Here is a 26,312-nt window from a genome sequence, read left to right as displayed (position 1 = left end):
CTTCCAGCCGTCTCCTCGTTACAACATTCACCACCCATGCTTCACACCCACATAAGAGCGTTGTTCTAACTATACTCTCATACATTCCCCTCTTTGCTTTCATGAACAAAGTTCTTTGTCTCCTCAGACTCCTCAGTGCACCACTCACCTTTTTCCCCTCGTCAATTCTGTGATTCACCTCATCTTCCTTAGACCCATCTGCTGACACGTCCACTCCCAGATATCTGTATACAGTCACCTCCTTCATACTCTCTCCCTCCAATCTGACATCCAATCTTCCGTTACCTATTTTTGTTATCCTCATCACCTTACTCTTTCCTATATTCACCTTTAATTTCCTTCTTTTATATACCCTACTAAACTCACCCACCAACCTCTGCAACTTCTCTTCAGAATCTCCCAAAAACACAGTGTCATCAGCAAAGAGCAACTGTGACAATTCCCACTTTGTGTTAGATTCTTTATCTTTTAACCCCACACCTCTTGCCAACAACCGAACATTTACTTCTCTTACAAGTCCATCTATAAATATATTGAACAACCATGGTGATATATATATATATATATATATATATATATATATATATATATATATATATATATATATATATATATATATATATATATATATATATATATATATATATATATATATATATATATATATATATATATATATATATATATATATATATATATATATATATTAGCCCCAATCATCTGTTTACTATAATTTCGTTTTGTTTTGAAATTTGCTGTTTTTCCTCGATTTATTGTTCGTAATATGATTGTTTTTAATTTTCTTGGAGGAGATGAAAAAAGTAAAGTAGTAGAAGAAAGATGAGATGAAAAAGAGAAAGGTTAAATAAGCCTAAAAGAAGAGGAGTGTAATAGTGAAGAGGAAGAAAGAGAAAAAGTACGACTATAAGATGAAAAATAGCTATAACAAGTGATGACACATTCACTTACTAGCGAGAACCAGTGAGATTTAACGTGACTGAGCGAGCGACGTTCATATCCTGTAGAATGCAACGCCAGTTGTGCAATGTGTACTCACCTATTTGTGGTTGTAGGGGTCGATTCACAGCTCCTGGCTTCGCCTCTTCACTGATTGCTACTAGGTCACTCTCTCTCTGCTCCATGAACTTTATCATACCTCTTCTTAAACTATGTATGGTATCTGCCTCCACTACGTCACTTTCCAGTCTGTTCCACTTCCTGACAACTTGATGGCTGAAGAAATACTTCCTAACATCCCTGTGATTCATCTGAGTTTTCAACTTTCAGTTGTGACCCCTTGTTGCTGTGTCACATCTCAGAAATATTCTGTCCCTATCCACCTTGTCTATTCCACTCAGTATTTTATATGTCGTTATCATGTCCTTCCATATCCCTGCTGTCCTCCAGTACGGTCAGGTTGAGTTCCTTGAACCTCTCCTTGTAGGACAAGCTCCTCAACTTCGGGACTAATCTTATTGCAAACCTTTGCACTTTCATTTTTTGACGTGTATGACAAGGTGTGGGTTCTTTACTGATGCTGCATACTCCATTATGGGCCTGACGTACACGATGTAGCGTCGTGAATAACTCCTTACTTCGATGTCAAACCGCTATTCTCAGGTTTGTCTGGCGCCCGTATGCTGCAGCAGTTATTTGGTTGATGTGCGCCTCAAGATAAGTTCTCGGTATGACGTTCACCCCAAGATCCTTTTCCTTAAGTGAGTTTTACAGCCTCTGATCTCTTAGGTTGCACACCATCTGCGGTCTTCTTTGTCCTTCTCCAAACTGCATAATTTCTCACTTGCTGGGGTTAAACTGCATGAACCATTTGTCAGACCATTTTTGCAGCTTGTCCAGATCTCCTTGCAGACTTATCTGATCCTCGTCCGCTTGTATTCTCATTAGTTTCACATCGTCTACGAAGAGAGAGACACCTCTGACTCTATTCCTTCCGTCATGTCATTCACATACACAAGAAAAAGAACCGGATCTAGGACTGACCCTTGTGGAACCCCACTCTATACATACATCTACTCTAACACCTCGTCTCGTACCGACACGTTGTCTCCTTACTGTCAAGTATTCCCTGATCCATTGCAGTACTTTCCCTCTTATTCCTGCATGCTCCTCTAGGTTTTTCAACCAGTCTTTTGTGTGGTACTGTGTCGAAAGTCTTCTTACCATTCAAGTAGGTGCAGTCTACTTCTCCCTCTCTCTCCTGTTCTATTTCTGTTACCTTGTCATAGAACTCCAATATGTTTGTGACGTAGGATTTCCCTTCCCTGAAGCCGTGCTGGTTGCCATGTATGAGTCCATTCTTATCTAGGTGCTCCACCACTCTTTTTCCTGATAATCTTCTCCATAACTTTACAAAAAATGCATGTTAGCAACACTGGTTTGTAATTTATTGCAGCCTGTCTGTCTCCTTTCTTAAAAATCGGGAGGACTACATTTGCTGTCTTCCACAACTCAAGCAGTTGCCCTGTGTATGTGTGTGTGTGTGTGTGTGTGTGTGTGTGTGTGTGTGTGTGTGTGTTTACTCACCTCACTTACTTGTACTCTCACCTAATTGTGGTTGCAGGGGTCGAGTCACAGCCTCTGGTCCTGCCAACTCACTTATTTGTGGTTACAAGGGTCGAGTCTTAGTTCCTGGCCCCGCCTCTTCGCTCATTGCTACTAGGTCCACTCTCTCATTGCTCCATTGCTCCATATCGTATGTGTGTGTGTGTGTGTGTGTGTGTCTGTGTGCGTCTGTGAACTCACGTGTTTGTGATTGCAAGGGTCAGTTCTTAGCTCCTGGCTCTTCCGCTTAATTAACTTGCCACTTGCTCGATTCACTCTCTCGTAGCCGCGTGGGCCCTATCATACATGTTCTTAAAAGTATGTATGGGGTCTGCCTCTACCACATCTTCGTCCAGGTCATTCCACTTCCCGACCTCTCTGAGACTAAATAAATACTTCCCGACATACCTGCGACTCATCTGTAGCTTTAGCTTCCAGCTGTGCCCCCGAGTACCTGTTTCCCGTCTGTTCCCGTCTGTTCCCGTCTGTTCCATCAATTCCTCGAAGTATTTTATGCTGTTATCATGTCTCCCCTGATCATTCTGTCCTCCAGAGTCGTTAGAGTCAGTTCCTTTAGCCTTTCCTCGTAGGTCATATCTCTTAGCTCTGGAACTAGTATTGTCGCATACCTCTGTACTTTCTCCACTTCCTTATCATGCTTCCTCATATATGGGATCCATAATTGTCCTGAGTACTCCAGGAATGTCTTGGTATATGTTGTACCAAGTGTCCGAATGACCGCTGAAGAGGTTATTCGGTTGATGTGAGGTTCTGGCGATGTGGTAGGTATTATGCCTACTCCCAGGTCCTCTTTGAATGAAGTCTGCAGCCTTTGTCCTCCGAGCCTTAACTCCATGCCCGGTCTTCTAACCCTTTCCCCAATCTTCATAACCTTACATTTGCTGGGGTTGAATTCAAGCATCCACTTATCAAATCAGTCCATTGAGGTCTTTCGCCGTCCTCATCTTTCTGTATTCTCTTCATTAGTTTTACACCATTAGCGAAGAGAAATATGTCTGACTCACTTCCATCCGGTATGCCACTCACATAAATCAGGAACAGTGGTGGTCCTAACATTCACCCTTATGGTGTACTGCTTGTAACTCTTTCCCATTCTGACATCTCTTCCTGGGCAGTCATGCTTTGTTTCCTTTTCTTAAGGTACTCCTTGATCCACCGGCGTATATTCTCAGTTATTCCTGCCTGCTTCTCAAGGTTTTGCCACAGTTTCGTGTGGGGGTACAGTATTAAATGACTATTTGCACTCTAAGAAAATGCAATCCATCCAATCCTCTTTCTTCTGTATCACTTCTGTTAATTTTCTATGGCATTCCAAAAGACTGGTAAGATAAACCTTGTCATCTATGAATCCCTACTGGTTGTTACACATTGTACCACTTCTTTCCACTCTCCTGTTTCCTTCATTACCTTGCATGGTATACATGTCAGATAACAGGCATGTAGTTCAGTGTCTCCTGCCTATCTACTTTCTTAAATATAGTTACTACGTCCACTGTCTTCAGATCTTTGGCAACTGTCGTGTGTTCATTGATTTGTTGTAGATCATAGCTAGCTTTCAAACAATGCGTCTGCTTCCTCTCGCAGAATCCATGGTGACACCCTGTCAGGTCCCACTGATTTGATTTATCCAGCTAAACCTATTTTTTTTTTTACTTCAACCCCTGTTCCGTGTATGGTGTCCAGTACCTGCTGTTTCCCCCTGGGCGTCTGCCACTGAGACGACCTCTTTAAATTGTTTGTTTAGCACTTAGCAGACTGCCTTGCCATTTTCCGTCAGCTCTCCTCCTTCCTTCTTTAGTTGAATTACCTGGTCTTGTACTATTGTTTTTCTTTTGATGTGACTGTGAAGCAGCTACATCTCAAATTGTGGCTCAGCCTCTTTCTCTCACCTTTACATATTTATTTCTGGCTAATCTGCTTGCTACTCTGCTCCCATTTATTCGTTGCTTCCTTTACTTTTTCCATGTTCTTATGTTTATTTCTCTTTTTTTTATTGTTTTGCCTCTCTGCATCTTTGGTTCAACCAAGGATTCTCTTCCTTTCTATTTCCCATTCTTCAGCTTTGTCTCTGTGATAGCTACCAAGTCTGGATTTGCCTTAACTATTCGTTCCTTCAGCTCATCAGCATTGGTGCACCACACTTTTACCTTACTTTTCCTTGTCGTGCACAGGTTTGTTTTGACTACTCCCTGTGCATGATGCACACCTGACAGGATTATGGAAATTAGCCCTGCTGTTGGCGTGTGTGTTACTTCTAGGTGTTTGGCCAAGGATAGGGTTATCGATAGGGAATTGGAAGAGTGAGGAAGTGGGAGATGAGAGAAGGGTAATAGGCTGGTGTTAGTGTTGCTGGGGTAGTGACCCAGAGTTGAGTGAGCTGGGAAAGGAGTTTGGGTTGCATCTGGAGGATCCCGTGAGTTTGGTTATTTGCTACTTCTCGTGGCCCCACGTCTGCTCTCTGCTTGACGGTCTTCACATACTCCCTCACTTGTTCTCTCTCCGACGCTGTCCTTTCCCGATCCAAAGAGACACAGTTGTATCGTCACGTGTGTTCGTATATGTGCTCATGTGTACTCACCTAATTGTGGTTGCAGGGGTCGAGTCTTAGCTCCTGGCCCCGAGTGTGTGTGTGTTTGTGGGAGTGTGTGCTTGTGTGTGTATGAGTGTGTGTGTGTGTATGTGAGTGTGTGTGTGTGTGTGTGTGTGTGTGTGTGTGTGTGTGTGTGTGTGTGTGTGTGTGTGTGTACTCACCTATTTGTGGTTGCAGGGGTCGAGTCCTAGCTCCTGGCCCCGCCTCTTCACCGGTTGCTACTAGACCCTCTCTCTCCCCGCTCCATGAGCTTTATCAAACCTCGTCTTAAAACTGTGTATGGTTCCTGCCTCCACTACGTCATTTTCTAGGCTATTCCACTGCCTTACAACTCTATGACTGAAGAAATACTTCCTACTATCTCTCTGACTCATTTGTGTCTTCAACTTCCAATTGTGGCCTCTTGTTTCTGTGTCCCCTCCCTGGAACATCCTGTCCTTGTCCACCTTGTCTATTCCACGCAGTATTTTATATGTCGTTATCATGTCTCCCCTGACCCTCCTGTCCTCCAATGTCGTCAGGCCGATTTCCCTTAATATTTCTTCATAGGACATTCCCCTTAGCTCTGGAACTAACCTTGTTGCAAACCTTTGTACTTTCTCTAGTTTCTTGACGTGCTTTATCAAGTGCGGGTTCCAAACAGGTGCTGCATACTCCAGTATGGGCCTGACATACACGGTGTACAGTGTCTTGAATGATTCCTTACTAAGGTGTCGGAATGCTGTTCTCAGGTTTGCCAGGCGCCCATATGCTGCAGCAGTTATCTGATTGATGTGTGCTTCCGGAGACATGCTCGGTGTTATACTCACCCCAAGATCTTTCTCCTTGAGTGAGGTTTGCAGTCTTTGGCCACCTAGCCTATACTCTGTCTGTGGTCTTCTGTGCCCTTCCCCTATCTTCATGACTTTGCATTTGGTGTGTGTGTGTGTGTGTGTGTGTGTGTGTGTGTGTGCGTGTGTGTGTGTGTGTATTCACCTATATGTGGTTGCAGGGGTCGATTCACAGCTCCTGGCTTTGTTTGTGTGTATAAATAAGTGCACAGCTGATGGTTAAATGCTGTGCACACATACAAACGTACATGTATATACGGCCATCCAACAAATGCATAAATATTGACGTAAACAATGGAATGTACAGGGCCAGGAGAGAGAGAGAGACAGAGACAGAGAGAGAGAGAGAGAGAGAGAGAGAGAGAGAGAGAGAGAGAGAGAGAGAGAGAGAGAGAGAGAGAGAGAGAGAGAGAGAGAGAGAGAGAGAGAGAGAGAGAGAGAGAGAGAGAGAGAAGGTGGAAGTAAATAGTATAAAATACCAACACAATGGAAAAAAAACACATATAATGTGATCCTTTAATGACAACGTTTCGCCCACACAGTGGGCTTCATCAAGTCACAAACAGATCAACCTGAGTGAAAGGTACGTGAAACGTTGTCAATACAGGATCACATTATACTGCTTATGTGTTTATTTTTCCAGGGAGATAAGGTAAACCCAGCACTTGCTGAACGGCAGAAGCTGCACATTTCTCCACGAGGCACAAGTTCAAAGTTTTCTCCACTCCGACTAGCACACCTCCATCCCATCTCCAAGATCATGAACATGTCGACTCATCTCTGGCCTCGCCCCTGTCTGGCTGGACTTGGCACTGCAAGCCGAACTGGAGACATGTCTCTGTCCTTACTGTCACGTGTAAGGTCAACGTTGAATATCAAAATGGGATACAATACTGACAGGTTGGTAAGTAATGCACATAGGCAAGAGTTATGTATCTTTATTCCGAAACGTTTCGCCTACACAGTAGGCTTCTTCAGTCGAGTACAGAAAGTAGGCAGGAGCAGTAGAGATGTGAAGACAATGTAATCAGTCCATCACCTTGGGCAACTTTTCAAGAGAGAATGGTTGAATCTGAGAGTGACGTGACCTCTCAGTGATTACATTCTTTCTTCTAGTACTCTACACCTCTCCTTTCGACAGTATGTAAGTCCCCACACTCTCGCTTGATCTTCACATTGTTTCAGACTATGTAACAGAACTCTTCTCCAGGCTGAGGGACTGACAACCTCAAATCTACGTCTTCGAGGGTGATGGACTGATTACATCGTCTTCACATCTCTACTGCTCCTGCCTACTCTCTGTACTCGACTGAAGAAGCCTACTGTGTAGGCGAAACGTTTCGGAATAAAGATGCTTAACTGTTGCCTATGTGTCTTATCAAGGTCAACGCTTTCAAGGTCCACCATCCAACTGAACTTCCCAAACAGCCAGACGACAGCTATTATACCACAAGACGGGCAACCACCAGCACTCTCACTTTACCTACTAGAAGATGTAACCTTACACACAGCTGGCTCCAGCTTCACATTCTTCCCTATATGTATGTCGCTAAACATTATATATATATATATATATATATATATATATATATATATATATATATATATATATATATATATATATATATATATATATATATATATGTCGTGCCGAATAGGCAGAACTTTCGATCTTGGCTTTAAATAGCAACGCTCATCTTGCCATATAGGACAAGCTAAAATTTGTGTATGCAATAATTTCGCAAAAAATCATTCTAAACCTAACGAAAAAAATATATTTCATTGTGTTTGTTTAGTATTAAATTACTGTAAACGTATTTAAAATATACTTAGTAGGATTAGGCTAAAATAAATTGTTCTTGTTATAACAAGGTTAGGTAACATTATATATATATATATATATATATATATATATATATATATATATATATATATATATATATATATATATATATATATATATATATATATATATATATATATATATATATATATATATATATATATATATATATATATATATATATATATATATATATATATATATATATATATATATATATATATATATATATACCTTATACCTGTAAACTGTCTATAATAAATATTTTGCAAGAGCCAGGCTTTAGAATAAGCTGGGGTAGGATAAAAGCTGTAAGCTTGTGAAATAAACACAGGTTCGCTTAAAATTTGTAAATCCTGTAAGTGAAAAATAAAGACAGGGAAACTAATTTACTTAAAGAGACAGACAGGAGCAAGCCGACAGAATAACAGGTAGAGAAATACGAAGACACTTGTATATATACAAACATACTGTTCATTAGTATATATACGTCGACGAATACTTGAACATACATACGGACATAGGGAACGGCAGACAGTCAAACATTTGAATATGTAAAGGCACACTGACACAGACAGACAGACAGATAGGCAGACATACAGAAAGGCAGATGTATATACAGACAGACAAGACAAGCAGTTGGATATATAAACAGGCGGACAAAAAGATTCAAATGGACAGATAGACGAACAGATGGAGAGATAAACAGATAGACCTACACACAAACAGGTAGATGGAGAGACAGGCATACAGAGGGAGAGACAGGCATACAGATGAAGAGACAGGCATACAGATGGAGAGACAGGCATACTCACCCCAAACACGCAAGTAGTGTCACCAGTTTTATTAGGCCACTGAAGTCACCAGCCCGGGGCATCTCTCCCACCTGTGGAAAGACGCAAAGAGACTGTGAGAGACTGTGTCAGAGAGATAATGAATTATTTACCAGTAATACAAGCTATAAGCCAGCAAAAAAACATGCAGCTAATTTCTTCAGAAGTTCAAAGAATAAGTGTTGAAGGTCTAGGGTCGTGTAGTGTGGGTGGTAATCAGGGAGAAATCAATGCCAGTCATCCCTGTGTCGGGGGTCAGCGCCCCCGCGGCCCGGTCCATGACAGGCCTCAACATGGCTTCAATATGCAGATAAAGGCGATGACCTGATAAGGTCAAGGCTAGAAGGGATATATACATGAAACACTACACAGACTTATTTCAATTACTCTCTTCCACATAAAACCATCTCAAGCATAAACTCTAAATAAATATAAATAACTCGGACGAGTTCGTGTATCCTGGAGTGGATACTTATCTGACATCCGTTCATTATCCAGCGGATAATCCAGCAAGGGATACGAACAATAGACAACAACAGATTTTTACAAACAGGTGCGTCAGTAAAACTGTTTGCAGTGTTTCCTTCTAATTAAACCTTTGTTAAATATGATTCTTTTCTTGGACATCAAAGAGGCGGGTGACATCAGTGTGACGTCACTTACGGATGGATAACTTCATTCAGCTATTTTTTTTTTTTTTCACTTTTATACAGCGTGTGGAGATTTTTCTTTTGTTGGACCCATACGGGTCTAGCACTTCCCGAGTGTATTTGATAAAAATAATAAAAGTTAATCGTATGGGTAACACAGCGTTCTCTCTCTCTCTCTCTCTCTCTCTCTCTCTCTCTCTCAAAACAAAAGCACAATATACATTGTTGAAAGGCAATCCAAAGAATAAACAAAAAATCTTTCATGCAATTCTATTTCATCTTTCCTTGTCCACAACAAACAAATTAACAAATAACAGATCAATGTGACCTTTCGAGTGCTCTTTTGTTTGTATTGTGCTTTTGTTGAACTTCCAGAGTGGGTGAACACGGGGGCTTCTTTTGTTGTTGTTACTGCTGCTACTGTGGTTTTTGTTTTTTCTTGTTGTTTTTGTTGTTGCCTTTATTACTGTAGTTATTGTTGTTTTTTCCTTGTCGTTGTTGTTATTCTTCGCGGTGTCCTGGTTGTTGTTTCCGTTGCTGCTCTTGTTGCTTGGATCAAGAGCCCTACGGAAAAATCAAGATACCGCTCCTAGAAGGAGGTGTACAAGAAGACATGCTGACTGATACTGAGACCGACAGTGACCAGCAATGGCCAACAGTGACCAACGGTGGCCAAAAGTCACTAACAGTAACTAACAGAGACCAACAGATTCAGCGCAGTGAGTGATGCAGACTCGATCCTCCGTAGTGTGGGAGAGACGTCAGCGGAAGCCAGAAAATCTACATTTGCTTGCCACTGATAAGACAAATGTAGATGTTAATTCAGATGTACTTGTGCTAATCCTTTTGGAGACTAGGTCTTGTAGGCCTTTTGTGTATCCATATGTTTTTGTGCTACCGTCCACAGGATGGATATGGGATGCACAGTAAACTAGCCATCATAATTCACAGGGTAACTCACGAAATCGTAATGACACGATTGCAAACAAACCATACCACGGGCGGGGATAGAACCCGCGATCAGAGAGTCTCAAAACTCCGGACCGTCGCGTTAGCCACTGGGCTAGCTAGCCACAATAAGATTCATCCAACTAGGTATATTTCTACACTATAGGAAGGTTAGCACAGGCACCACTGTGACCACAAATGCATTGGTGCCTATGCTAACCTTCCTATGGTGTAGAAATATACCTAGTTGGATGAATCTTATTGTGGCTAGCTGGTCCAGTGGCTAACGCGACTGTCTGGAGTTTTGAGACTCTCTGGTCGCGGGTTCTATCCCCGCTCGTGGTATGGTTTCACAGGGTGGATATGAAGTACACACTAAACTAGCCACTACCATCCGTAGGATGGATGTGGAATGCACAACAAACTAGCCAATATCATCCCCATGATAGATATATAATGCACATCAAACTAGCCACTACCATCCACAGGACAGATACGGAATGCACAACAAACTAGCCACTACCATCCATGGTTATAACGATGCTCAACAAACACTCCGCTTCGGCGGCAAAATTTAAAAATCTATTCGTTTAAAAAGAGAAACGTATGAGAGGAAGGGAGAGGCTGGAGGCAGGAAAGATGCGTGGGACATCCACGTATAATGTGAATGTTGTGAAGAGAGAGAGAGAGAGAGAGAGAGAGAGAGAGAGAGAGAGAGAGAGAGAGAGAGAGAGAGAGAAGAATGCAGATACTGCGGGATGTTGTACCGGTTTGAAATGTATAACCATGTGTAATTTGAAATGGCGTAGCAAGATTAGTTGAAAACCAGTGCTTACAATAATACAGGTCGACGGAAGAGTGTGGTGTGACTTCTCAGGGATTTATAAGATTCGGAATGGGTTATAAAGGAATACAGAACAAGCAACAAATGAGCTGCGCCTCAGTGGCATGATGAAGCTCCGGTATGATGAACGTCAGGCTGAAGAATGATACCGTCAGTATGTTACTGAAGCACCAGTAACGTGTCAGCGTGAGGTGCTGATATACTGCCAGCAGGAGTATAATATATATGGAGGTGTAGCAAATAGAGTGAAGGGTAGGATAAACTGGGACCTGTTCTTTGACAAACGTGATATGTATGCAAGGGATGGGGTTCATCTCTCTGGAGATGGAGTGGTTGCATTAGCCAATTCAACTGAGAGGGTAATTGATGACTTGTCTAGGAATTTAAACTGATTGATTATAGAGGTATGGGTGTTTGTGGGAAACAATCAGGCTGCAGCATTAGGGTTAATAACAGCAGTTATTACTGGGATACCTCAGGGATATGTTTAAAAGACAATATTCAAAATAAAGTTGCTAGTAATGGCAAATCAATTGATCAACAAACAAAGAGGGACAGTAGAGGGCAACGAGTGACTAGCTCCCTTAAAGTTTACTATAAAAATAGTAGGAGTCTAAGAAATAAGATAGATGAGCTAAGATTACTTGCAAGTGTAGGTAATATAGATATTATTGGTATAACAGAGACCTGGTTCAACCTGAAAGATAGAGAAATGCCTTCTGAATGCAACATACAGGGTTATAAACTATTCCACACTGACAAGGTCAACAGGAAGGGTGGTGGGGTGGCGATGTATGTCAGAGAAAATTTAAATTGTTGTTTTAGACATGATATAAGATTAGAGACATCGAACACAGAATCTGTTTGGCTACAGTTTCTCGAGGGACATGACAAATTAATTTTGGGTGTGATTTATAGGCCCCCAAACCTTGATAGGGAGGGCAGTAAGCTGTTATGGGACGAAATTCATAAGGCATCTAGATATGACAATGTCGTGATAATGGGAGATTTTAACTTTAGACAAATTGATTTGAACAATATGACAGGAAATCTTGAGTCTAGTGACTTTCTTGATACGGTTCAGGATTGCTTTTTAGAACAGGTTGTGACAGAACCAACTAGAGGAAACAATCTGTTTGACTTGGTTCTTGCCAACAAAGATTCACTAATTAATAATTTTAAGGTTAATGATGAGCTTGGGGAAAGTGATCACAAATCACTTAGTTTTAATATATCATGGAATTACCCAGATAACTGCAATCAAATCTCTGTCCCAGATTTTCGCTTGGCCGACTTCATGGGACTGAAAAATTACCTGGGTGGGCTAAATTGGGATGTCCTGACTATGGGTCAGGTAGGTGCTCTTGGTTGCCAATATGACGTTTTTCAGAGCATAGTTCTAGCTGCCCAGACAACTTTTGTACCTAGTAGGGAAATTAGATCTAACAAAAATGATCCCAAATGGATGAACAATAGATTAAAACATCTCACTGGTCAAAAGAGAGGCATATATAGGCGTATCAAAAGAGGGGATGGGCAGTTAAGAAATCAAAATATTCAATTAAAGAGAGAAATAAAGAAAGGAATAAGAAAAGCAAAAAGGGATTATGAGGCTAAGGTCGCAAGGGATTCAAAGATTAACCCTAAAGGATTCTTTCAGGTATACAGAAGTAAGATTAGGGACAAGATTGACCCACTTATGAGTAACTCTGGTCAGATCACTGACAATGATAAGGATATGTGTGAAAATCTAAATACCTAACTTGACTTAAGAAATCGTAATGACTACTTCTTCTCAGTTTTCACCCAGGAAAATACTAGCGATATTCCTGTAATAATAGATTACGTAGAACAGGATGATAATAAACTATGTACGATTGCGGTAACTAGTGACATGGTCCTCGGACAAATAGAGAAACTAAAACCTAACAAATCCCCAGGCCCTGATGAACTGTTTGCAAGGGTGTTAAAGGAATGTAAAGAGGAACTTAGCATACCTTTGGCTAATCTTTTTAACATATCACTACAAACTGGCATAGTGCCTGATAAGTGGAAAATGGCAAATGTAATGCCTGTTTAAAAGGCAGGTGACAGGTCCTTGGCTTCGAACTATAGACCAATATGATTTACCTCCATTGTGGGAAAATTTATGGAATCAATAATTGCCGAAGCAATTCGTAGCCATCTTGACAGGCACAGATTGATTAATGAATCTCAACACGGTTTTACAAAGGGGCGTTCCTGTCTTACGAATTTACTAACTTTTTTCACTAAGGTGTTTGAGGAGGTAGATCATGGTAATGAATATGATATTGTGTATATGGACTTCAGTAAGGCTTTCGAAAGAGTTCCACACCAGAGGCTATTGAGGAAACTTAAGGCACACGGAATAGGAGAAATTTTTTCCTGGGTAGAGGCATGGCTGACAAATAGACAGCAGAGAGTTTGCATAAATGGGGAGAAATCAGAATGGGGACACGTCACAAGCGGTGTTCCTCAGGGGTCAGTGTTCGGCCCGTTGTTGTTCACAATTTACATAAACGACATAGATGAGGGAATAAATAGCGACATAAGCAAATTTGCTGATGACACCAAAATAGGCCATCCAATTCATTCTAATGAGGACACTAGAGCACTCCACGATGATTTGAATAGACTGATGCAATGGTCGGAGAAGTGGCAGATGCAGTTTAATATTGACAAATGCAAAGTTCTAAATGTTGGACAGGTAAATAACCATGCCACATATAAACTAAATGATGTAGATCTTAATACTACTGATTGCGAAAAGGATTTAGGAGTTCTAGTTAGCAGTAATTTAAAACCAAGACAACAGTGCATTAGTGTTCGCAATAAAGCTAACAGAATTCTTGGCTTCTGTTACAAAAAACGCGATTCTAAAAGCTTAGAGATCTCCAGTGAATACTAGAAAGGACTGCCCTTCTAGCATCCAGCCTGTTACTGGGTTTTCGTAACGAGTAGTCAGTATGAACATTAAAATGGTATAAAATACCGACAGATTGTTAGGTAAGACACATATGCAACAGTTAGGTATCTTTATTTTGAAACGTTTCGCCTACACAGTAGGCTTCTTCAGTCGAGTACAGAAAAGTTGATAGAAGCAGAAGATACTTGAAGACGATGTAATCAGTCAGAAGTGACAGGATGGAGACTTATATAGTGCCAGGAGGTGAGACGTAGGTTGCTTTGGGAGGGCAGGTCCCTCTCAAACCCAGCCGTTCTCACTATATAAGTCTCCATTCTGTCACTTCAACTTCATATTGTTTCAGACAACGGAACAATGCTCTTCTCCAGACTGAGGGACTGACCACCTCAAAACTTTAAGGGTGATGGACTGATTACATCGTCTTCAAGTATCTTCTGCTTCTATCAACTTTTCTGTACTCGACTGAAGAAGCCTACTGTGTAGGCGAAACGTTTCAAAATAAAGATACCTAACTGTTGCATATGTGTCTTACCTAACAATCTGTCGGTATTTTATACCATTTTAATGTTCATTCTGTCAGACACTGCAACACAAGGGTATCTTGGTACAGACCATCAACTTCGACAACCTCTACTAGTGAGAACGGCTGGGTTTGAGAGGGAACTGCCCTCCCAAAGCAACCTACGTCTCACCTCCTGGCACTATATAAGTCTCCATCCTGTCACTTCAACTTCATATTGTTTCAGACAACGGAACAATGCTCTTCTCCAGACTGAGGGACTGACCACCTCAAAACTTTAAGGGTGATGGACTGATTACATCGTCTTCAAGTATCTTCTGCTTCTATCAACTTTTCTGTACTCAACTGAAGAAGCCTACTGTGTAGGCGAAACGTTTCAAAATAAAGATACCTAACTGTTGCATATGTGTCTTACCTAACAATCTGTCGGTATTTTATACCATTTTAATGTTCATTCTGTCAGACACTGCAACACAAGGGTATCTTGGTACAGACCATCAACTTCGACAACCTCTACTAGTGAGAACGGCTGGGTTTGAGAGGGACCTGCCCTCCCAAAGCAACCTACGTCTCACCTCCTGGCACTATATAAGTCTCCATCCTGTCACTTCAACTTCATATTGTTTCAGTCAACGGAACAATGCTCTTCTCCAGACTGAGGGACTGACCACCTCAAAACTTTAAGGGTGATGGACTGATTACATCGTCTTCAAGTATCTTCTGCTTCTATCAACTTTTCTGTACTCGACTGAAGAAGCCTACTGTGTAGGCGAAACGTTTCAAAATAAAGATACCTAACTGTTGCATATGTGTCTTACCTAACAATCTGTCGGTATTTTATACCATTTTAATGTTCATTCTGTCAGACACTGCAACACAAGGGTATCTTGGTACAGACCATCAACTTCGACAACCTCTACTAGTGAGAACGGCTGGGTTTGAGAGGGACCTGCCCTCCCAAAGCAACCTACGTCTCACCTCCTGGCACTATATAAGTCTCCATCCTGTCACTTCAACTTCATATTGTTTCAGACAACGGAACAATGCTCTTCTCCAGACTGAGGGACTGACCACCTCAAAACTTTAAGGGTGATGGACTGATTACATCGTCTTCAAGTATCTTCTGCTTCTATCAACTTTTCTGTACTCGACTGAAGAAGCCTACTGTGTAGGCGAAACGTTTCAAAATAAAGATACCTAACTGTTGCATATGTGTCTTACCTAACAAGTAGTCAGTATCCTTGTCCAATTATCCACTAGAATTCAGTATGATTCAATAGTGCTTCAGGATTACAACTGGTAGGCTACTAACTAGAGAAATTAAAATTTAATAAATTTATTAAGTCTAGAGGTATATTATCAAATTAAATTAAATTAAATTAATCACAGTAATCAACAAAATAAGAATAATCACTTCTCTCGTATACAATAGTATTGTGCTGAAAGCACATATCACATTTATAATTCTTAAGTACCGTCTGGTACATTAACATTTAATAAGATATTACAAATATGTACAAGTAAGTTTGTGTGTATGTGTGTAAGTGCTCTAAGTAGTTCGCTATGTCTCAAGACTCGACTAGACTTAAATAAGTGACTGACAAAGTCCTCAAATAAACTAACTTCTCAACCAACTGGCTATCAGAACAGTCTGCTTGAACAATAAAAAGAATGCTAAGCCCAATAACAATATAACAAGCAACTGCGACACTGAATCAGGAACAAGGAGATAATATAACGACACTAAGTAGGGACCATCAGCAGATCCTCCACAAAAGTCACAAAACTCCCATACTACTGAATCTAAGTTCAGCATAAGAAAATCCCCGACTGTGATAATACACAGATACCAGTACAAGTTAGGTCAGAAGCTACAGCTCAGGACCTGAGTTGCTCAGACTGTCTATGCGACACACAACCTCAGTACAACGTCGAAAATCACTAAGTCTATACAGTGTTCTGTGAACAGAGTTCTACAGAACTAACAAGAATAATGAGACAGACAATCTGTCCAACCATCAAGAGAGTCTAGACCAGACTGAATACTTCAGGCGAGGTAAGGACACCTCCTGCCCCCCTCGATCACGTGATAGCTCCGTGGACAGCTGTAGTTCAGCAACAGAAGCCGGCAGTCTAACGAGCAAAGAGCGATAATTACAGTAGTTAGACAATCAAGACTTGAACTGAGCATATAATATGTTACATCCTACCTAACAACATAACTAAGTCAAATAATAATATAAAGCAATACATTTACGATTTAGCAATTATCGTAAATATAAGCAATAAAAAATTATATGAAAAGGTAATATACATTATATTCATAATCATAATATACATTATATATATTGCAACCCATTCAGAGGTTGCAACAGCTTCATATCTAGAAGTATAAATAATAGAAGTCCTCAAGGTGTTCTTCAACTCTATATATCCTTGGTTAGGCCTCATTTAGACTATGCTGGTCAGTTCTGGTCACCGTATTACAGAATGGATATAAATGCTCTGGAAAACGTACAGAGGAGGATGACAAAGATGATCCCATGTATCAGAAATCTTCCCTGTGAGGATAGACTGAGGGCCCTGAATCTGCACTTTCTAGAAAGGTGTAGAATTAGGGGGATATGATCGAGGTGTATAAATGGAAAACAGGAATAAATAAAGGGGATGTAAATAGCGTGCTGAAAATTTCCAGCCAAGACAGGACTCGCAGCAGTGGTTTCAAGTTGGAAAAATTCAGATTCAGAAAGGATATAGGAAAGCACTGGTTTGGTAATAGAGTTGTGGATGAGTGGAACAAACTCCCGAGTGCAGTTATTCAGGCTAAAACGTTGTGTAGCTTTAAAAATAGGTTAGATAAATACATGAGTGGGTGTGGGTGGGTGTGAGTTGGACCTGACTAGCTTGTGCTGCTGGGCCTGGTGCAGTGCTCCATCCTTGAGTGGAGATGATCAGACTGGGTGGGTCATAGGGCTAATCCGGGGGGAGCGTCATTCGTCTAATCCGGGGGGTACATGGACCTGCTCCGCATGGATCAGTAGGCCTGTTGCAGTGTTCCTTCTTTCTTATGTTCTTATGTTCTTATGAAGTATTGTAATATATCGTACAATATAACGAAGGAAAAACAAAAGTATTGAAATACAATAGACTGAAGGGTAAACTAAAATACTGAAACACGTCATGCGATAAACAGAAGGGCAAACTAAAGTAGTAAATTATATGATAACCAAAGACTGACGGGTAAACAATAGTTAATGGTAAGGATAGTTACACGAAGCTTGACAAAACCACTTGGACAGAAAACTGAAACAAAAGGTTAAAAAGATATCTGTATATTTCGGGATCAGTCAGAGACCATCTTCAGCTAAGGTCTCTGACTAAGACTGAAGAATACACATCTTTTATTGCCTTTTCTCCAAGTGGTTTGTCACTTTCCAATCGTTCAATGTTTATGTCACTGTGGCACCAGCGTATAGTGTTTATGTCACTATAATACTAGCGTACAGTGTCATGTTTGAGGATATGAGAGTGGAGTGTTTGTCACAGTCATACCAGCATATTGTGACATGTTTATGCATGTGATTGTTTATGTCACCGTGATATCAGCATATACTTCCTTATTTAAGCATGTGAGTGTTATGTGTCGTTATAATACCAACATATACTGCCTTATTTAAGTATGTGAGTGTTTATGTCGTTATAATACCAACATATTCTGCCTTATTTAAGTATGTGAGTGTGTCGCTATAATACCAACATATACTGCCTTATTTAAGCATGTGAATGTTTATGTCATGTTGAAGCAGGTGACTATGACATCTTCTGTCTTGACGTACATTTTCACATTCTTCGACGACATATGAAGTCAAGAGGAAAATTTAGTGGTAGACTTTATTCTGGAGTTTTTTGCGAGATTGGTAGATTGGTTAATTTGGTTTGAAACCTATTGGGAGGTTAGTTAATTTGATTTGGAACCTATCGACTACATGAGGTCCATTAAGGTTTGATAAGGGGTTAATGGGATTTAAAGTCTACTGACTAATGTTATTAAGGTTGTATTACTTTGACGAGGGAATTACTAGTGAGATGAGCAAATTCGCTGATGACACGAAGATAGGTAGGATAATTGATTCAAACGTAGATGTCACAGAACTTCAGGAGGATTTAGACAAACTCAGTTCGTGGTCAGAAAAGTGGTAGATGTAGTTGTCACCTGGTTAATAGGTTTTCAAGTCTGTCGACTATTCGAAACTCATTAGGGCTGCGTGTCATATGTTCCCCACCAGTCAAGAATTCTTTTAATCACAGTATTTGTGAATACCGTAAATTCTCAGCGTATATACACTAAGAGGCATACACCCATTGGTGTGCATATAGTTTGAACCAGTCTTCTGCAGATATATATCAATGTAAATCAGGGAGGGGATTGAACCCATGGCAAAGTGAGTGGTAAAACTCATGGGCCAGTGCGTTAACCACCGGGCCAGCTGGCTCTGATTAAGAATCATCCATCTAGGTGAGGTGTTTGCAGTCGTGTGGTGTAAACCTTGGTGAGCGATACCGACTATGATAAACTGTTATGAAGCACAACTCGTCCTCAAAGAACAACAACTTAGACACCAATGATGTCTAGAAGACTCGCTAATCGCCATCACCGACACCGTAGAACATCAGACTGGAAGTTACAAAATTTATTACAATAAACACTGGCATAAATGATACTCAAAGCAGGTAAAGCACAACCTCCCTCACAAGACAGATATCACGTGACCTCATTACCTGATCTCATCTCAAATAAGCCAGACTTGCGTTTTTCAGGTCACTGTGTGTCACTCGTACCCCGTTTTCTGTCTATAAATACTGTTATTTTTAACCTCTTGTGTGTCAGAAGTGATCAAGGTACCAGGGGCGAAACGTTTTCTGATATATCCCAGTGTTTCATCACTCTGTCTTTTTAAACCAGTTGCAATCGTATTACGATTTCATGAGTTATATCAATATGCAATAAGATCACAGTAAACAGATATCACAATCTGCAGAACCACTGTGAAAACTTTTTCAGGTTCCAAGCGCTTTCGTGATTTGTCAACTTATCCAGGTCCATGACAATGTAAGACATCACGATAGCGCTTGGAATTTAAATATTTTTTCACAGTGGTTGTTTTGCTTATATCAATCTATAAATTCGAGAAGAAGCTTGTATAAAATCATGGAAATAGGCTGGTGAGTTCCCATTAAGGTTGGTGATCTGATTTAAAGAAAATCTCCGTCAGTATGTGATGTGACTCAGAGATTTGTAAAGCAACTAGGTGTTGGGTTCTATCCCGCGGACATTCTAGAGAGGGAATACCCCAGTGTATCCTGGCAAGTGCTAGATACTTAGATATACGTAGCATAATGAGTAAACATGGTGTCTTCTATCTGTTCTTCATGGATACGGAGAGGTGGGGCTGGGGAGAAGAGATGATGAAGAGGAAGTGAACAGGTGGTAGGGTAAGCTGTTGTTGGAACAACGTTTCGCCCTTTGTAGAGCTTTATAAGGTCAAGTTTGGCTCTGTATTGAAAATGATAAAGGCCAACATCCTCCCCCCATAACTCTTCAAACACAACCACCAACACCCAACCACCCTGCCCTCCCTCCATCCCTCCCTCTCTCCCACTCTCCCTCCCTCCCTCCCTCCCTCCCTCCCACCATCCCTCATTCCCTCCCTCCCTCTCTCCCTCTCTCCCTCACCATTCTAACAACTAGCATCACCAGCAGTCACCGCCACAGTAAATACTACTACCAGCAAATTCAACCACCATTACCTCAGTCACTACCCCTATCACCACGACCACAACCACTGCCGCCACTACCACCACTACCACCACCGCCACCACCACCACTACTACCACCACCACTACCACCACCACCACTACCACCACCACCACTACCACCACCACTACCACCACCACTACCACCACCATTACCACCACCACCACCACCACTAACACCACCATTACCACCACCACTACCACCACTAATGCCACCACCACAACCACCACCACTACCACCACCATTACCACCACCACCACTACTACCACCACTACCACCACCACCACCACCACCACCACTAATACCACCACTACCACCACCACCACTACCACTACCACCACCACTACCACCACCACTACCACTACCACCACCACTACCACCACCACCACTACCACCACCACTACCACCACCACTACCACCACCACTACCACCACCACCACTACCACCACCACTTCCACCACCACTACCACCACCACCACCACCACCACTACCACAATCACTACCACCACCACTACCACCACCACTACCACCACCACCACTACCACCACCACTACCACCACCACTACAACCACCATTACCACCACCACTACCACCACCACTACCACCACCACCACCACCACCACTACCACTACCACCACCACTACCACCACCACTACCACCACCACTACCACCACCACCACTACCACTACCACCACCACTACCACCACCACCACCACCACCACCACCACTACCACAACCACTACCACCACCCCTACCGCCACCACTACCACCACCACTACCACCACCACTACCACCACCACTACCACCACCACTACAACCACCATTACCACCACCACTACCACCACCACCACTACCACTACCACCACCACTACCACCACCACTACCAACACCAATACCACCACCACCACTACCACTACCACCACCACTACCACCACCACCACCACCACCACCACTACCACAACCACTACCACCACCCCTACCGCCACCACTACCACCACCACTACCACCACCACTACCATCACCACTACCACTATCACCACCACTACCACCACCACTACCACCACCAGTACCACCACCACTACCACTACCACTGCCACCACCACTACCACCACCACTACCACCACCACTTCCACCACCACTACCACCACCACTACCACCACCACTACCACCACCACTGCCACCACCACTACCACCACCACTACCACCACCACTGCCACCACCACTACCACCACCACTACCACTACCACCACCACTACCACCACCACCACCACCAACAGCGTCCATCAAACTCGTTCACCTTTCAAAGCTTGTCTGTCCTCTCTCACCCTTCCTGGCCTCTTCTCTCTTCCCCTCTTTTCTCTCTCTTACCCTCCCCACCCTGATAACTCCCTTCCCCTCCCCCACCCTCTCCCACGCAGAATTGGTCTCCATAGTGACACAGATGTGGGTGGTTGGCTGCCTCTAACACTCACTCTGTCATCAGAGTTCACAGCTGCTCCTCACTCACTCTGTCATCAGAGTTCACAGCTGCTCCTCACTCACTCGCGTCAGTTTGTTGCACTCATCTACAACTCCGTTAAGAAACCACAGCTCTTCAATATCCGTTCTAAATCCTCGATAAAACTTCTCGACCTCTCTTTCCCCCTTCCCTTCACACACACACGCACACACACACACACACACACACACACACACACACACACACACACACACACACACACACACACACACACACACACACACACACACACACACACATCGTTCAAGACACTGTACACCGTGTATGTCAGGCCCATACTGGAGTATGCAGCACCTGTTTGGAACCCGCACTTGATAAAGCACGTCAAGAAACTAGAGAAAGTACAAAGGTTTGCGACAATGTTAGTTCCAGAGCTAAGGGGAATGTCCTATGAAGAAAGATTAAGGGAAATCGGCCTGACGACACTGGAGGACAGGAGGGTCAGGGGAGACATGATAACGACATATAAAATACTGCGTGGAATAGACAAGGTGGACAAAGACAGGATGTTCCAGGGAGGGGACACAGAAACAAGAGGCCACAATTGGAAGTTGAAGACACAAATGAGTCAGAGAGATATTAGGAAGTATTTCTTCAGTCATAGAGTTGTAAGGCAGTGGAATAGCCTAGAAAATGACGTAGTGGAGGCAGGAACCATACACAGTTTTAAGACGAGGTTTGATAAAGCTCATGGAGAGGGGAGAGAGAGGGCCCAGTAGCAACCGGTGAAGAGGCGGGGCCAGGAGCTAAGACTCGACCCCTGCAACCACAAATAGGTGAGTACAAATAGGTGAGTACACACACACACACACACACACACACACACACACACACACACACACACACACACACACACACACACACACACACACACACACACACACACACACACACCCATACTGGAGTATGCAGCACCAGTCTGGAACCCACACCTGGTCAAGCACGTCAAGAAGTTAGAGAAAGTACAAAGGTTTGCAACAAGGCTAGTCCCAGAGCTCAGGGGAATGTCGCACGAGGAAAGGTTGAGGGAAATCGGACTGACGACACTGGAGGACAGAATGGTCAGGGGAGACATGATAACGTCATACAAGATACTGCGGGGAATAGACAAGGTGGACAGAGGTAGGATGTTCCAGAGAGGGGACACAGAAACAAGGGGTCACAACTGGAAGCTGAAGACTCAGCCGAGTCACAGGGACGTTAGGAAGTATTTCTTCAGTCATAGAGTCGTCAGGAAGTGGAACAGCCTAGCAAGTGAAGTAGTGGAGGCAGGAACCATACATAGTTTTAAGAAGAGGTATGACAAAGCTCAGGAAGCAGAGAGGGAGAGGACCTGGTAGTGATCAGTGAAGAGGTGGGGCCAGGAGCTGAGTCTCGACCCCTGCAACCACAATTAGGTGAGTACAATTAGGCGAGTACACACACACACACTCACACACACACATACACAAAGTCAGAGAGAAGATTATCAGGAGAAGAATGGTGGAGCATCTAGAAATGAATGAGCTTATCAACGACAACCACCACTGTTTCAGGGACGGGAAATCCTGTGTCACAATCCTACTGGGGTTCTATGAGAGGGTGACGGCAGTAAGACACGAGAGAGAGGGGTGGGTAGATTGCGTTTTCATGGACTGTAACAAGCGCAATTTAATTTTGCCTAATCATAATGATTTTTGGAAAATTATTACATACACAAATTTTCGCTTGCCTTATTTGGGAAGAGGAGCATTGCTATTTAAATCATAATCGCAAGTTTTACCTATCCAGCGCGACATTTATGTATATCGTTGAGAGGCGATCTTAACAAAACAAAACAAGCCACCGGGAATCATGACCATATCTGGCTGGCTACCTTACCTTGAGAAAACTTCCCCTCATTCCTCCTGTTGCTAGTCTTGTGTGGCATGCAAAGAGTACGTAACCTTTATTCGGCGCATGTACACACCCTCACTGAAAGGCTATTTTCCCCAACCAGCGAACCAGTACTAAGGGTCGGATGAAGGGGCGCTGTCGGTCGATCAGTACCCAGGTTCAGCCAATGAGAAGATGGTTCTGGCAATCATAGAGATGTTGTGGGCACCACCCGCCTGTCTGCCCTTATCATTTCCATTCTAGAGATGGTTGAAGCACGGTCTGCTCTCTAGTGGCATCTACTCTGCCTTGCTTACCGTGGCGTGCACTAATACCTATTGTTGTACATAGTGTATATAGTGTAAATACTTCTGTTCTTACTTCGTGAAAGGATAATACAAGTCAAAAGTTCTTCTGTTGTGTTTGTTTTGCTCCCTTTACACCCAGGATAAGAGGCCTTTGAATTCCTGGGTTGTAATATCTTGAATCATTCCCTAGCTCCTGATGACGTACGGAGACGTGTGCTGAAGATTCCCTCCCCCGTGGCTTGTCTTCATGGTTCTCAGCAAACAGCCTCGGTGTGACTTTCATGTCCTTTGCCATCTGACTTCCTTCCATGAATACCCATGTACTTCCACTTATACCCATATAAAGCTATGTATTCCAGCATACGACCACTTTCTTAAATGAACACCCGTGTTCTTAAATGAGCACCCATATATTAAAATGAACACCCAGGACTAGGAATAAGAGGAGAGAGAGTGAGGGAGCTCATTAAGGCAGGTTTAAGACTATGCTTACGTGAGCTTATTTCCTCCCTCCCGCCTTTCTCAGCGACTGAGAGAAAGAAACACATAGAGAAGGAGATGGAACAAGGGCAGAGGAGATGGAATAATATTGGTCAGTGTCACTCATCCTGTGAGTGAACACACTACCATACTGATAGTGCTGGTCAGTGTCACGTATTGTTACAAAAAACGCGATTCTAAAAGCTTAGAGATCTCCAGTGAATACTAGAAAGGACTGCCCTTCTAGCATCCAGCCTGTTACTGGGTTTTCGTAACAATTAGTCAGTATCCTTGTCCAATTATCCATTAGAATTCAGTATGATTCAATAGTGCTTCAGGATTACAACTGGTAGGCTACTAACTAGAGATATTAAAATTTAATATATTTATTAAGTCTAGAGGTATATTATGTAATTAAATCAAATCAATATCATCAAAATAAGAATAATCACTTCTCTCGTTTACAGTATTATTGTGCTGAAAGCACATATCACATTATCATTCTTAAGTACCGTCTGGTACATTAATATTTAATAAGATATTACAAATATGTACAAGTAAGTTTGTGTGTATGTGCACAAGTGCTCTAAGTAGTTCGCTATGTCTCACGACTCGACTAGACTTAAACAAGTGACTGAGAAAGTCCTCAAATAAACTAACTTATTAACCAACTGGCAATCAAAACAGTCTGCTTGAACAATAAAACGACTGATAAGCCGAACAACAATATAACAAGCAACTGCGACACAATCAGGAACAAGGAGATAATATAACGACACTAAGTAGGGACCATCTGCAGATCCTCCACAAAAGTCACAAAACTCCCATACTACTGAATCTAAGTTCAGCATAAGAAAATCCCCGACTGTGATGACACACAGATACCAGTACAAGTTAGGTCAGAAGCTACAGCTCAGGACCTGAGTTGCTCAGTGTCTATGCGACACACAACCTCAGTACAACGTCGAAAATCACTAAGTCTATACAATGTTCTGTGAACAGAGTTCTACAGAACTAACAAGAATAATGAGACAGATAATCTGTCCAACCACCAAGAGAGTCTAGACCAGACTGAATACTTCAGGCGAGGTGAGGACACCCCCCCCTCGATCACGTGATAGCTCCGTGGACAGCTGCAGCTCAGAAACAGAAGCCGGCAGTCTAACGAGCCACAAGCGATAATTACAGTAGTTAGACAATCAAGACTTCAACTGAGCACATAATATGTAACATCCTACCTAACAACATAACTACGTCAAATAATATTATAAAGCAATATATTCACGATTTAGCTATTATCGCAAATATAAGCAGTATAAAATTATATGAAAAGATAATAATTATATATATACATAATAATCATTGCAACTCATTCAGGGGTTGCAACACTTATCCTGTGAATGAACACACTACCATACTGAGAGTACTGGCCAGTGTCACTTATCCTGTGAGTGAACACACTACAATACTGACAGTACTGGTCAGTGTCACTTATCCTGTGAGTGAACATACACCCATACTGACAGTACTAGTCAGTGTCACTTATCCTGTGAATGATCACACTACCATACTGACAGTACTAGTCAGTGTCACTTATCCTGTGAATGATCACACTACCATACTGGCAGTATTGGACAGTGTCACTTATCCTGTGAATGAACACATTACCATACTGACAGTACTTGTCAGTGTCACTTATCCTGTGATTGAACACACTCCAATACTGACAGTACTGGTCAGTGTCTCTT

The 26,312-nt window shown here is 42.2% G+C and overlaps 1 long non-coding RNA gene across 1 annotated transcript in view; it reads right to left on the bottom strand.

Moving 5' to 3' along the window:
• The window catches only part of LOC138852587 (uncharacterized), a 445,537-nt gene that overhangs the window by 12,810 nt on the left and 406,415 nt on the right, over positions 1-26,312 (bottom strand). Inside the window, exon 3 of the long non-coding RNA XR_011391886.1 lies at positions 8,662-8,732. This is a non-coding gene — a long non-coding RNA (uncharacterized lncRNA). The remainder of the gene's footprint in view (positions 1-8,661; positions 8,733-26,312) is intronic.

Source organism: Cherax quadricarinatus, chromosome 11 (assembly GCF_038502225.1).
Source record: "Cherax quadricarinatus isolate ZL_2023a chromosome 11, ASM3850222v1, whole genome shotgun sequence".
In the NCBI taxonomy this organism is placed as follows: Eukaryota; Metazoa; Arthropoda; class Malacostraca; order Decapoda; family Parastacidae; genus Cherax; species Cherax quadricarinatus.
Note: the sequence above shows the minus strand (reverse complement) of the source record. Positions and strands in the feature narration are given on the sequence as shown.